General features: G+C 38.4%; 1 protein-coding gene across 1 annotated transcript in view; it reads right to left on the bottom strand.

Annotated features, from left to right (window-relative positions):
• MELLADRAFT_56135 (uncharacterized protein) overlaps positions 1 to 11,173 on the bottom strand; it is a gene marked incomplete at both ends in the record, with an annotated part of 16,603 nt that extends 5,430 nt beyond the window's left edge. The window contains one exon of the mRNA XM_007410151.1: positions 11,149 to 11,173. The remainder of the gene's footprint in view (positions 1 to 11,148) is intronic.
• Between the last annotated feature and the right edge of the window lie 1,061 nt (positions 11,174 to 12,234).

Below are 12,234 nucleotides of genomic sequence, written 5' to 3'. Positions count from 1 at the left end.
AGGTATTGGCGGTCAACGGACTGAATTAATTGGTATTGGAGAAGCTATAGAGGTTGTGGTTGGGACTAGAGTTCAAGTAGTGGCGCATTTCTGGATAGCTAAAGATAGTAAATGCCCAATTTTATTAGGAAGACCTTTCCTTATGGACTTTAGAGCGGGAATGGAGTTTGGCAAGGCGGTGGGCGAAAGGCTAACTTTGAAAGACGAGCGGGGTATATGGACTAGATTTACTATTTGTCAGCCGGATGAAGGAGATTGGGAAAGAGAGCTGGACTTAGGAGAGAAGAGGACGACGGTGGTACAGGCGCATTTGGCTCAACTACAGCGGGAGGTTCAGGAAGAAGACAGCGGCGAAGCTCCGGATTACGTAGAGGAACTTTTCGGCAAGGAGAAGTCTTTTTTGTAGAGGATGTTGGTGAATCATTAGGCATTCAGTATATAGCAAATCCAAGTAACCTTGGATGTCTATCACCAACTAGTGCGCAAACAGGGACTTGGTCGTGTACAACAAATAATTTCAACTCTTTTATTCAGTCTCAGTCTTTGTCTCAAGTTTCTTATTTTTCATCTTTGGTATCAAGGGAGGACGCGCAAGAGGGGAAGATAATGGAGGATATTAGCTTACCTGATTTTGAATGTGGTTCTTATTTTAGTTTTATTGAATCTTCTCTATCTCAGTCTCATTTCTTAAGTAGTGGTGTACAATTAGAAGATTACGGCGGAAGCATGCAAGAGTTAGAAAGCGGAATTAGAGGCGGTTTATTAGAGGAAGAAGAATGGGAGACGGTAACGGCGTTAAATCAGGGGTTCGACATTAGGCAGCAAGCACAAGTATGCGAGGAATGGAAGCGGGGAGGTATATTATGTTTTGCGGCAAAATACAAGCCAGTAGCAAAGAAAATTCGGCCAGTCAATGCGGCGATGCCACAACATTTGAATCCGCCGTTGCAAAGACCACCAATGTCTCGAGATCCGTACAAAACACCTTTATCAATGAATCCTCCGGACTTTGTGGAGACAAAGAAAACTACTTTGGAACGGTTGAAGATGTGTAATTTCGGACCGGAGGATTGGTTGAGTGACGAGGAATGGAAATTGTTATTACATGTAGTAGTGTTGCGGGAGGGGGCTATTGCTTATTGTGAATAAGAGAGGGGAGTGTTGAAGCATTCTTACGGATTTCCGTACGCAATTCCGGTAGTAGATCACGAACCTTGGCAGAAGAAACCTATTCCTATTCCGGCGGCCATTAAACCAGAGTACATTGAATTAATACGACAGCGTCTACGGACGGGTTTATACGAACAATCTACTTCAAGTTATTCAAGTCCGGTATTTTGTGTCAAGAAACAAGATGGCAAGTTGCAAGTAGTACATGATCTACAAGCATTAAACAAAGTTACTATCAAGGACGCGGGAATGCCTCCGGCGCCAGAGGGAATTTGTAGAATCATTTGCGGGAAGAGCATGTTACGGATTGGGTGATATTATGGGCGGATATGATGAGAGAGAATTAGCGGATTTTTCAAGACCTTTAACAACTTTCGAAACACCTTTGGGGCGCTTTCAACTTACTCGATTGCCTCAAGGTGCTACTAATTCAGTAGCGGTTTATCAAGCTCAAATGATGTGGATTCTTCAAGACAAAATTCCACAGAACGTAGGTATCTTCATTGATGACGGCGGAATCAAAGGTCCTGATTCTACTTACGGCGATGCGGTTCTGGACAAAAATCCGGGAATTAGGCGTTTCATTTGGGAATATGCGGTTACATTAGAAAGAGTGTTATTTCGAATTGAGGAGGCTGGTCTTACAGTATCAGGGAAGAAGTTCGCGGTTTGTGTACCAGCGCTAGAGATTGTAGGACATGTAGTATGTAAGGACGGGAGGACAATTTCTAAGAAGAAAAAGAATAAGATTCAAAACTGGCCGGTTCCGACAAATACAACGGAGGTTTTAGGCTTCTTGGGAATGTGTATATATGTTAGGATGTTCATTAAGGATTTTTCAAAGATTGCAGCGCCTATGAGGAGGCTTACGCGAAAAGATGTGGAATGGAATTGGACGGAGGAATGTCAGGAGGCGTTGGATACATTAAAGAAGATTATTGGTGAAGACATAATGTTAAAGGGTTTGGAATACGGAGAAGGAGCGGGGAAGATTATATTAGCGGTAGATTCGAGTCAGATTGCAGCGGGAGGAGTTTTAATGCAGGAGGATAAGCATGGAAAAGCAAGGCCGGTGTTCTACAAGTCCTTGGTATTTTCGCCGGTGGAATCAAGATATTCACAGCCAAAGTTGGAGCTTTGCGGAGTTGCTCGGATACTAAAGAAGTTTCAAAGCAAGCTCTGGGGGCAACATTTCGAACTTCAGGTGGACGCCAAATCTTTGATAGAAATGATCAATAGGCCAACATTACCTAATGCGCCTATGACTAGATGGGTGGCATTTATACAACTGTTCTCTTACGACATTGTTCACAAGTCCGGGAAAAGTTTTGGAATGCCGGACGGACTCTCACGGCGACCAGTCGGGGAAGATTCAACATCTGAAGGAGAAGACTTTGACAAGGAACAGAAAGATATTTCACCTCACAAAGGTTTTCCGGTTTCTACAATCAACAACGAGGCAGAGGAACTTCTACCGTGGACGCAGGACGGATTATGGATAGTACTCGAGGAATACTTAAAGACCTTTAAGAGACCAGCAAATTGTACGGATGAAGATTATCAATGGGTTCAGAATAGGGCAAAGACTTTCTTTGTGGAGCGGGGAAGATTGAAAAGAAGAGGTGTACCTTGTGGAAGATTAGTGGTTTCGAGGAAGGACGGTCAAGAGATTGTGTTGCAGAGATTACACGAGGAAATGGGTCATAGAGGAGTAGAAGAGACGTATAGAAGATGCTTAATGCGGTTTTGGTGGCCGGAGATGAAGGAAGATGTACAGAAATGGGTTATGTCTTGTGAAGCTTGCCAACGGCGAAGTCCACAAACTCAGAAGGAAAAGGGACATGCTACGGGAGAATCTACGGTATTTGGAAGAGTTAGTCTAGACGCAGTTCATATCAAGACGAGTAGATATAAATATTTAATTGTAGCACGAGATGATCTTTCCGGATGGGTAGAAGCCAAAGCTTTACAGAACCTAACGGCGAAAGCAGTGGCGGACTTTATCTTGAAAGAGTGGATATGGCGATACGGGGCGGTGAAATGTTTTACAGTAGACGGCGGACCAGAGTTCAAAGGGGAATTACGGGAAGCAGTGCGGATGTCAGGATCAAAGTTGGGGGAGGCAACACCTTATTGGCCTCAAGGTGAAGGAATGGTAGAACGGGGACATCAACCGTTGAAGGATGCTTTAGTAAAGATGTGCGGTGAAAACGGCAGGAAGTGGGCGGAGAAGTTACCTTTAGTGTTGTTTGCGGATAGAATTTCGACAAAGAGGACAACTGGTTTTTCTCTGTTGTAGAACTTATAACCCAACAAGGGTTATACAGAGCTGGAAGAGGATAATCTACTAATAAAATGACTAGTAGAAGTTGTCTAAGGACTGCTCTTCTAAAACAACACAATCAGAAAGAGCTCTGTTGTATTGAGTACTGATAAGGCACCAGAGAAATATAACTTCACACGTAATTTAACTTCAAAAGCACACTTTGTATTACTATCAACACTGCTATAGTGTTATTCCCAATTGATAACTAAAGAAATAAGCAATATCTGATTGATATTATTCCCAATAAGTCTTTATGACTATAAAACTAAAGTAAATTTCTCTTTATAGCTGTAATAAAGGGCGTATTTAAGTGAACAGGTACTATTAAAATAAGTTTATGATGATAAACAAAATAATAATGGCGTATATGATAAAGAAAAAAAGGGGAACAACAGTCCCAAAACCCTCTCAAAGTATATATAACAATGTACTAGAACTTTTACAATGGTCAACAGCCTCAAAACCAATCAAATCCGCCCAAAATTCCCTAAAAACCCTATGATGACGCAATGTAATGGTTTTGTTACTAATAAATGATGTAATTTTCACAGCTAAAAGTGATCAATGATGCAGTAATATGATGTACAGCACTTCTTATGATGAATACAGGTGATTTTTTCCTTGTAAACTAGCTGAAAACCAATTTTTGAGATGACGAATTTTTTCAGATGTGCTCCAATTTTTGATTACTAAAGTGCATCTTGTAGCCCACGTGTTCCTGATCATTTCTGACACCTACATGACCTACTTCTGATGAGTGATGAGTAAGATATTGAGTTGTGAAGTTAAGGTTTTTAGTGTTACATATGACTTGTGACTGTAAATTCGAGATTCACACCAATTCTTTATTTGCCTTATAACTTTTTACACACACCTCCGTTACTAATGATTTAAAGTTTGTACATTATGTAATCCACTCTTCTGCGTTGAATGAGCCATCTACCAACCTATTCTGACGTCATTTGACATATGTAATTAGCTGAAAACCTCCATTTTCCACGAATTTCACCCATTTTCTTCACTTTTCACAGCTACTACTATCTTTTTCTTGCTCATGTAATATGACATCATCATCTATAGCCTTAAAAATCCCGGAAAATCCTCTTGGCAACCTTAAATTCCATCACTACCACTATTACACAACCAAACTACACGTGTACCTCTTGTTTACCAACTTCGAAAAAGTGCTTTTTTCCTAATAACTTCTGTTTCTACTTATCAACCTTGAAGATTAAAATTGTCATAGTATCATATAATGTTGTTCTTTCATATTCTAACCTCATAATACCCATAACTTTATTTTTACTAACCTAAAAACCATTTTCCAACCTTTATACCTATAATTTCGAATTTTTCTTATGTTTTTCTTTCTTTCTTTTTGTAATAAATTTGTAAGTAAACTATAATGATCTTAATATATAATGTGAAATAAAATGATGTAATGTTGACCTAATGACCAATACATAAGCCTACAAGAGCTTCAATTGATCAAAAACCTCCATTTCGAATTTTCTTTCCTGCTGAATCCTGCTAATAAACTGGTAAACTGGTAATTGTGAATTTTTTAATTGATCCCATAAATTGATCACCACACCGTATGAAGTGTTATTCAGTCAAAAGGCAATCTTACCAGTAGACGTAGAAGCAGGAACTTTTCTCGGAGTGGATTGGGACAAGGTTACTACTAGGGAGGAATTATTAATGGCGCGAGTGGAGCAATTAGAGCAGAGAGAGGAGATGTTAGACAAAGCTTTTGAGCGGATGATGAGGGCAAGGACAGACGGGGTTATATATTGGGATGAGAAGAATGCGCATAGGTTGAGAGGATCATTAGAGGCAGGAGATTTGGTATTGGTTTATAATAAAAGTTTAGAGACACAATGGGGAAAATTGTTTAAGGATAGGTGGAACGGACCTTATAGAGTTAGGGAACAGTATCCGGGAGGTTCATACATTTTAGAAGAGTTAGACGGGACGGTATTGAGTAGACGATTTGCGGCGGAACACATTAAAAGGTTCTTTCCAAGGGGTGTTTCGGCGATTTCAAGGCAAGAAGATTTTCAAGAGGAGGAGTCGGGTAGTGCGGGTAGTCGAAATAAAATATCAAATTTAAAATAAAAAATATATTTCTCAAATTCATCAAGTTTCTTTTTCTTTTTGTGTGTGTGGTTTTGTTGTTTTGTTCTTCTTTTTCTTTTTTCTTTTTTTGGCGGTGGATGGTACATTATAATGGTTTGGTGGACTTAGTGTTTTGCGGGTTAAAATATCAGGGCGGATTTCTTTAGTTATCATTTTCTCTTTATCTTTGGCGGTGTACGGTTAGGACGACGAGGATGGTGGAAGTTGGCAGGAATGGATAGTTATTAAAATCAATCAAACAACATAAGTAGTAGGGTAGGGGCGGGCACAAAAATTAATAAATCAGAAATTCGACATTCAAATCAATCAAAGACGAATTCGGAGTACTACTTAAAATCAAAATTACCCCGTTCAAGGGGCTTGTTATGTTTCTTTTTTTTCTCATTTTCTTTTCTTATTTTCTTTGTCATATCATTACATGAATAGCAGGGGGCACGGGAAGGGTAATAGTTACAATAAAACAACAATTATTCAAATCAAAATTACAATCAACAAATGGATTACTGCTATAAACAATTTTTCGCATTTTTTCTCTTTTTTTTAGTTATGGTTATTTCAAAGTCAAGTTTCTCTTTATCAGTTTCTTTATTTTTTGGTGGTGTTTGGTATAGGTTGATGAGGATGGAGGATAGACGGCGGGTACGGATAGTTAAAACAATTCAAATTAAATTACATACAATCAAATCAAATTACAACAAATAAATCAAAGTCAATCAATGAATCAATTATTAAAATAAGTTACATTCAATGTTATATCAAAATAAATTTCGCGTAGAACATTAAAAATAACAATACTCTTACTATTAAAATGTTTTAGCGGAGTGCGGGTTATGTTTCTCTTTTTTCTTTTCTTCTTTTTTTTATATGGGGGCGGGTCAGGATTGTTGAGGATGGAGGATTAGTTGGCTGGTACGGATAGCAAAATTATTACAACAATTGTAGTAGGGGGACTGCGGCGGGACAATCATTAACACTAAACAATTAAAACAACAAACGGATTACTACTACATATAAAATTACACATTTTTTTTTGCAAGTTACACTCAAGTAAAATAAATCATATTATCATCAAAGTCAATTTTGCAAAGTTACGGATATGTTTCTCTTTTATCTTTTTCTTATTACGGGGACGGGATTGGGTAGTTGAGGATGGTGGATAGTTGGCCGGTATTAGAATATTAGCGTAAATTGCATCAAAACAAATTAACAACACAAATCAAATTAAGTTGCAACAAATTAAGTCTGTAGTAGGGGGTTTGGGGAGAGGCTGCGCATTATCAACAAAACAATCAAAGCGGCAATAAAATTACAATAAAATTACATATAAAATGGTTACTACTACAGCAAATCTTTTCTTTCTTTTCTTTCTTTTCTTTATTACGGGGACGTGAATTGGGGTGTCAAGGGTGTTGGATTGGCTGCAGAACGGATAGTATTACAACAACATTTATGATTACTATTACGGAAAATTTCGCGTTTTACGAGTTAAAGACTTTTATATTTCATTTACACAAAGTGCGGATCTGGCGAAACGACACAACTTACGAGTTACAATTATAACATTAGATTTTAATGATACATAGATACATATATTCCTTGTGAATTGGTAGAAGTTAGATACGGGACGGAACCCGGTGCGCGCGAATTTATTGTCAAGGCCTAGAATAGAGGTTACTTGGAGTTTCTTTAGATTATTGTTTGAATTACGGGAATAAGAAAAATATTATCAAAATATCTCAAAAGTTACGGTTATGATTTTACGAGGAAGTTGGCGAAGTTTTACGGAAAAGTGCGAAGGGGAAAATGTTATATCTTAGTACGAGATGAGTAAAAAGTAGAAGTTAAAGTGGTGGTTTTTTTATTTAAGTTGGGGGAGCTGGGTCACGAATTTAAGAAGAAAAGCTGGAAGGCAACACTCAGATCAATCCAATTAAATTTGGTTCTTTTTTATTATGCACGATTTTTTCTAAATAATTTTCCTACTACAACCGTTATTCATAAGATTTTTTTGAGTTTAGTGATTTTACGCGAGATGGATAACCAACAAGTTTTAAAAGACAAGCAGCGGAAAAGACAGTAACGAAAAATTGAAGAAGAAACAACAACAAATAACAATCTTTTCAATCTTGATCAAAGGCATGTTTTTTGCCCTTATCGCCGGAAGAAGAAGGAGTAGGAACACAATCATCAGATGAAGACAAAGTGGAACACATTAATTGTTGAGCTACAATCATTCTAAAGGTTTTAACAAGGTGAAGACGACAGGAAGCCTCTAAATCAGACGTGGAGTGAAACTTAGCCCAATGGTCATAAAGAGAGTTCATCATTAATTCCGAAATAACTACAGCAGGATCAGTAGGAGTAACTTGAGGATTAAAACTTCCAACACGATTATGTTCTTCGTTTAAATCTATTAGTTGCGTAAACCAGAAGTACTTAGATCTTTCACCAAATTTTTTGTTAAAAGCTTCAATAACATTGTCATAAGATAAAGGAGACAATACAACGGGTTCAGCAGGTGGAGTACCAGGTAGAGAAGGTTCTAAATCAACTATGGTAGAAGTAAAATTAGAAACAGGCTCAGCGGGTGGAATTGGATCAACAGGAGCTTGTACAAAAGGTTTGGCAACCGGGGGAGGTGTTTCTAGAATTACGATAGGAGGTGCTTTTTTACTAGTGGCTTGATCAGCGGACTTAGGGGTGTAAGGGTGACCTTTAGGCTTAGGAGGAGGGCGAGCTCGCGGTTTAGCAGCCGGAGTAACCGGAACAGATGGAGGAAGTGGCGTATTGCCACGATTATTCCAAATAAACAAATCCTCCCGCCACTTAACATGAAGTTTTGGATTACGAGGCTTGTCCGGTTTGGCAGTCCAGGCATGAACTCGAGCACGACGCGCAGCGTCTGTCTCATTAGCACGACCCGGTATATAGGGGTTGGCGTCAGGTGCATCTAAGATGATGTCACCGCTCGCATTGGTAGCAGGCAAGTCTGGCCATTCTGGCGGAGTGGTAAAGAGAAAGATAGCGGAAAAGATAGAAAACGAAGGAAGCAAATGAGTGTAAGGGACATACAAAGAGTACACAACAAACAGAACAAATCGAGCGCAAACATAGAGGAACATTAAGTCGATATCAATATCAGCATAAGAAAAGAATATGTATTAGAAAGTAGAAGAGAAACATAACGAACCACAGTATAAGTTGCGACGGGCACATTGATCACAGCATTGTTGGACAGCCTTAGGTGCGGATTCGAACACTATCCATGTACACGGGCGATCGTTCTCGAAACAGACACCACATTTCTCAGGGTGGGGTCTGGCGTTCGGATTAAACATGACTACAAAAGATGGAATGATTATAAAACAAATTATAGTTATTAATTAGATCAAATACAAAAGTTGAAAGAGAAAGTAAAGCGTTAAATCACATACCTGCAGTTAGTTATAACAAAACTGAGCAAAGCAAGCTGAAATTTGAGGGTTGGAGTCGAGTCTAGTAAGATTCAAATAAAACATAGTTAATGAACAAGTAAGGAGGGGCTATAGTAAGAGGAAAACATGAACATACCTGGGATAAAGTCACTTTAGAGTCTAATAAAGCGAAGCCACGACCGATCGATATATAAAAAAAAAAAAAAGGATACGAATAACATTAATATTACTAGGGAACGTTTGAATCAAGCGAAAGGTAAACAAAAGAACTCGCCTCGCGAGTCTTTTGCTTTCAAGAATCGATCGAACAAGTGAATCAAATTTAAAGGACCTTAACGAGTATCAGGAGCTATAAACTATTGGCTCATTTGGGGACAAATGCGAGTTGGGGGAGGATGTGGAAAGCAGAATAGCCTCCTCACTCTTCCCTTTTATACACATTATTATCCTCACCAGCTCATTTTTTGGGGCTCGTGTTTGGTCTGCTCACAATCATCTCATATCAAGATCTTTTCAATTCAGTTCAATTTAAGATAACTTTTTTTATTATTGCAAAACAACTATAAAACACTAAATAAATACAAGGCCAAGAGGATGAAATAAATAAAGTATATGACACAAGAAAAGGACAAGATGAAAACAAGTCAAAAAAGAAGAAAATCGAAAAATGAAAGGAGAAGATTAGTCAGTATTGGGTAAAAGAGAAGACAGGAGATAACTTAAAAGAAAAGACTCACGCTATCAGACTTAAATCGGTCGGAGCAAACATTAAATGAAATAGAGATTGAGCTACCAAGATCGAACAAGGACTAGAAGAAAAAAGAAACATAGACAAATAAATTAGTTAGTATGAGAAGGGAAAAAGAAAGAGTAAAGAACACACCTTTTTAGTCCAGGAACAAGTAGTGTGAGAAGAAGGAAATAGACTAAAATCGAAATGAGAAGAAAAGAATAGAGAGGAGAAAAGGAAGTAGAAAGAAATAAGACGTACCTGAGAAGAAAGAGAATCGAATGAAAGGAATCAAAATAATCGATTGAAATCGAGATGAAGCTAGAGAAGGATGAAAGAAAAGAAAGGAGAATAGAAGTTAGTTAGCGAACAATAATAAAGAAAAGAAAAGAATAAGAAAAGATAGAAAGGAAAGAAACCTACCTTGAGAAAAAGAAAGGGGAAAGGATCGAGTCGAGTTGCGAGTTAGTGTGGGAAGAGCCAAGCAAATCGGTCGGATGAGCTTGGAGCGAAATAAGAGGGTCGGTCGGAGTTTTGGAGGGCTGAAAGGTTTATAAGGGATCTAGTTTCGAGTGGAATGAAGGAGAGGAATCGTATGTGGATGGAATCGAGAGTTTCGTGTTTGTGTAGTGTTCGTGTCTGAGTGTTATTGTGTGCATCTAAAAGTGTGATCAAGTATCTTAAAAGTATTATTGTGTGGCTTGAGATCGAATAAGTCTTTTTTGTGCAAGAGTCTATTTTGAAGTTAGAAATCAAAAGAAAGAGTTGGTTTAGTTAGTTTAATCGCTTAAGAAGAAAGAATTGGAGAAGGAAGAGAACGTACCGAGTTAATTGATTGTTGTGTGTGTTAGCCTTTAAAAGCAAAGTCTTGTAGTGTGGTTTCTTTTTTTTTCAGTTGTTTTATTAGCTGCTGAGCTGTGTCGAAATTCAGTCGTGAGGGCGTCGAAACCGGAATTCAGCGACAAACCCGCCTCTTGATCCAAGTCAAGGCCGGGTTGAACGGGTTCCAGGCTACATAGACCGGACCTGTGTGTAATTTATTACACTTCGCCATAAAATCTCTAAGATTCGGAATTCACATAACTTCACATCACAACGTCGTGTAGAGTCGAGTGTGGTATCATCGGAGTCCGCCAAGCTTTGCGGATCCTTTGAAAATCTTAAATTTGTGTTACGGGATGAATTCGTGGGGATAGAAAATTGTTAAGAGTTGTTCTAGTTCTTTTCGAACTGCAACAAAATTAAGGTTGAAGGCAGCGTAAAAGCACCGTAGTTTCATCCGCTCTTACAAGTGGTGATTCTTACCTTCTCCGGCTCAGCCTACGCTACACTGCGTAGGAGTTCTACACCGGGAGTCGGTTGGCGTGGTTGATAGACCGGGGAAGGGTGCACTGGGTAGTTGTGTTGAGGCTGGTAAACTGGCGAGGGAGCTATCGCACAGTTGACTTGAGGTTGGTAGATTGGCAAGGGAGCTATTGGGTATTGCACTACCGGAGACGCTAGGTTGGGGTGATAGTTGGGCTGGTAGATGTAGCCTGCCTGTTGTTGTTGGGTCTAACATTATTAAGGTAAGATTTTTTTTATTAGTTTCTTTCTCTTGAACAAAACTCTTGACTAAATTTGGGTTGGGCTTACCTGATGGGGGTAGTGGTTCGTATAACTCCCCCATTGGTGATCTCCTTGTTGATTGGGTGACTGGTTCGACTGATCGTTTACTCTTTGTTGTTCCACGTGTGCTGGAGCTTCTGGAGGACATGTTTCAAAGAGAAAAAAAAATTATAATGATAAAGATAATTTGAATTGATGTATTTGAAGCGAGAATAAGAGAAAAAAAATTAGGAGATAGTATTTTAATATGAGAAGAAGAAAAAGTAAAAACAAAACAAAACAAAAATCAATTTAGAACATGATTTCTTAGTGTTGATAGAAGATGATAATCTTTTATTCACTTACGGTCTCTGTTTATTCCTTGGACTTGGTGATAACCTTGATGAACTTGTACTTGATTGATATATTGATGGTTGTTATATTCTTGAGTTCGATGTAAGGTATCGGCTATACCCAAAAAAAGAAATAAAATGTTAAATAAATTTTAATCCAGAGTTATGTATGATTTTTATATTCCGAGTAGAAAGAAAAAAAAATTATTTAACTTACGGTTCACTTGAACTCTTTGTTCTTGGTAGTGAGCTGTGGCTCTATCTTGATTGTTACCTGGAACTAATTTCAATTTAATGATTATTGGATCGGGTTGAGAGTAAAGAAAAGAATTTAAATAGCTTACGATGATGGTGATCAGCTAACTCTTCTGGTGAAGGGCCTTCAGCTCGAATTCTTGCTCTCGTAGTATCTTCTGAAGCGGGTGAGTCTATATCAATGATCAAAGAATTCGCAGCTGGCGTAGTAATGGTCGAATCTATAATGATCGGTTCTTG

This window comes from Melampsora larici-populina, assembly GCF_000204055.1.
Source record: "Melampsora larici-populina 98AG31 unplaced genomic scaffold MELLAscaffold_19, whole genome shotgun sequence".
NCBI classification, from domain to species: domain Eukaryota; kingdom Fungi; phylum Basidiomycota; class Pucciniomycetes; order Pucciniales; family Melampsoraceae; genus Melampsora; species Melampsora laricis-populina.
Note: the sequence above shows the minus strand (reverse complement) of the source record. Positions and strands in the feature narration are given on the sequence as shown.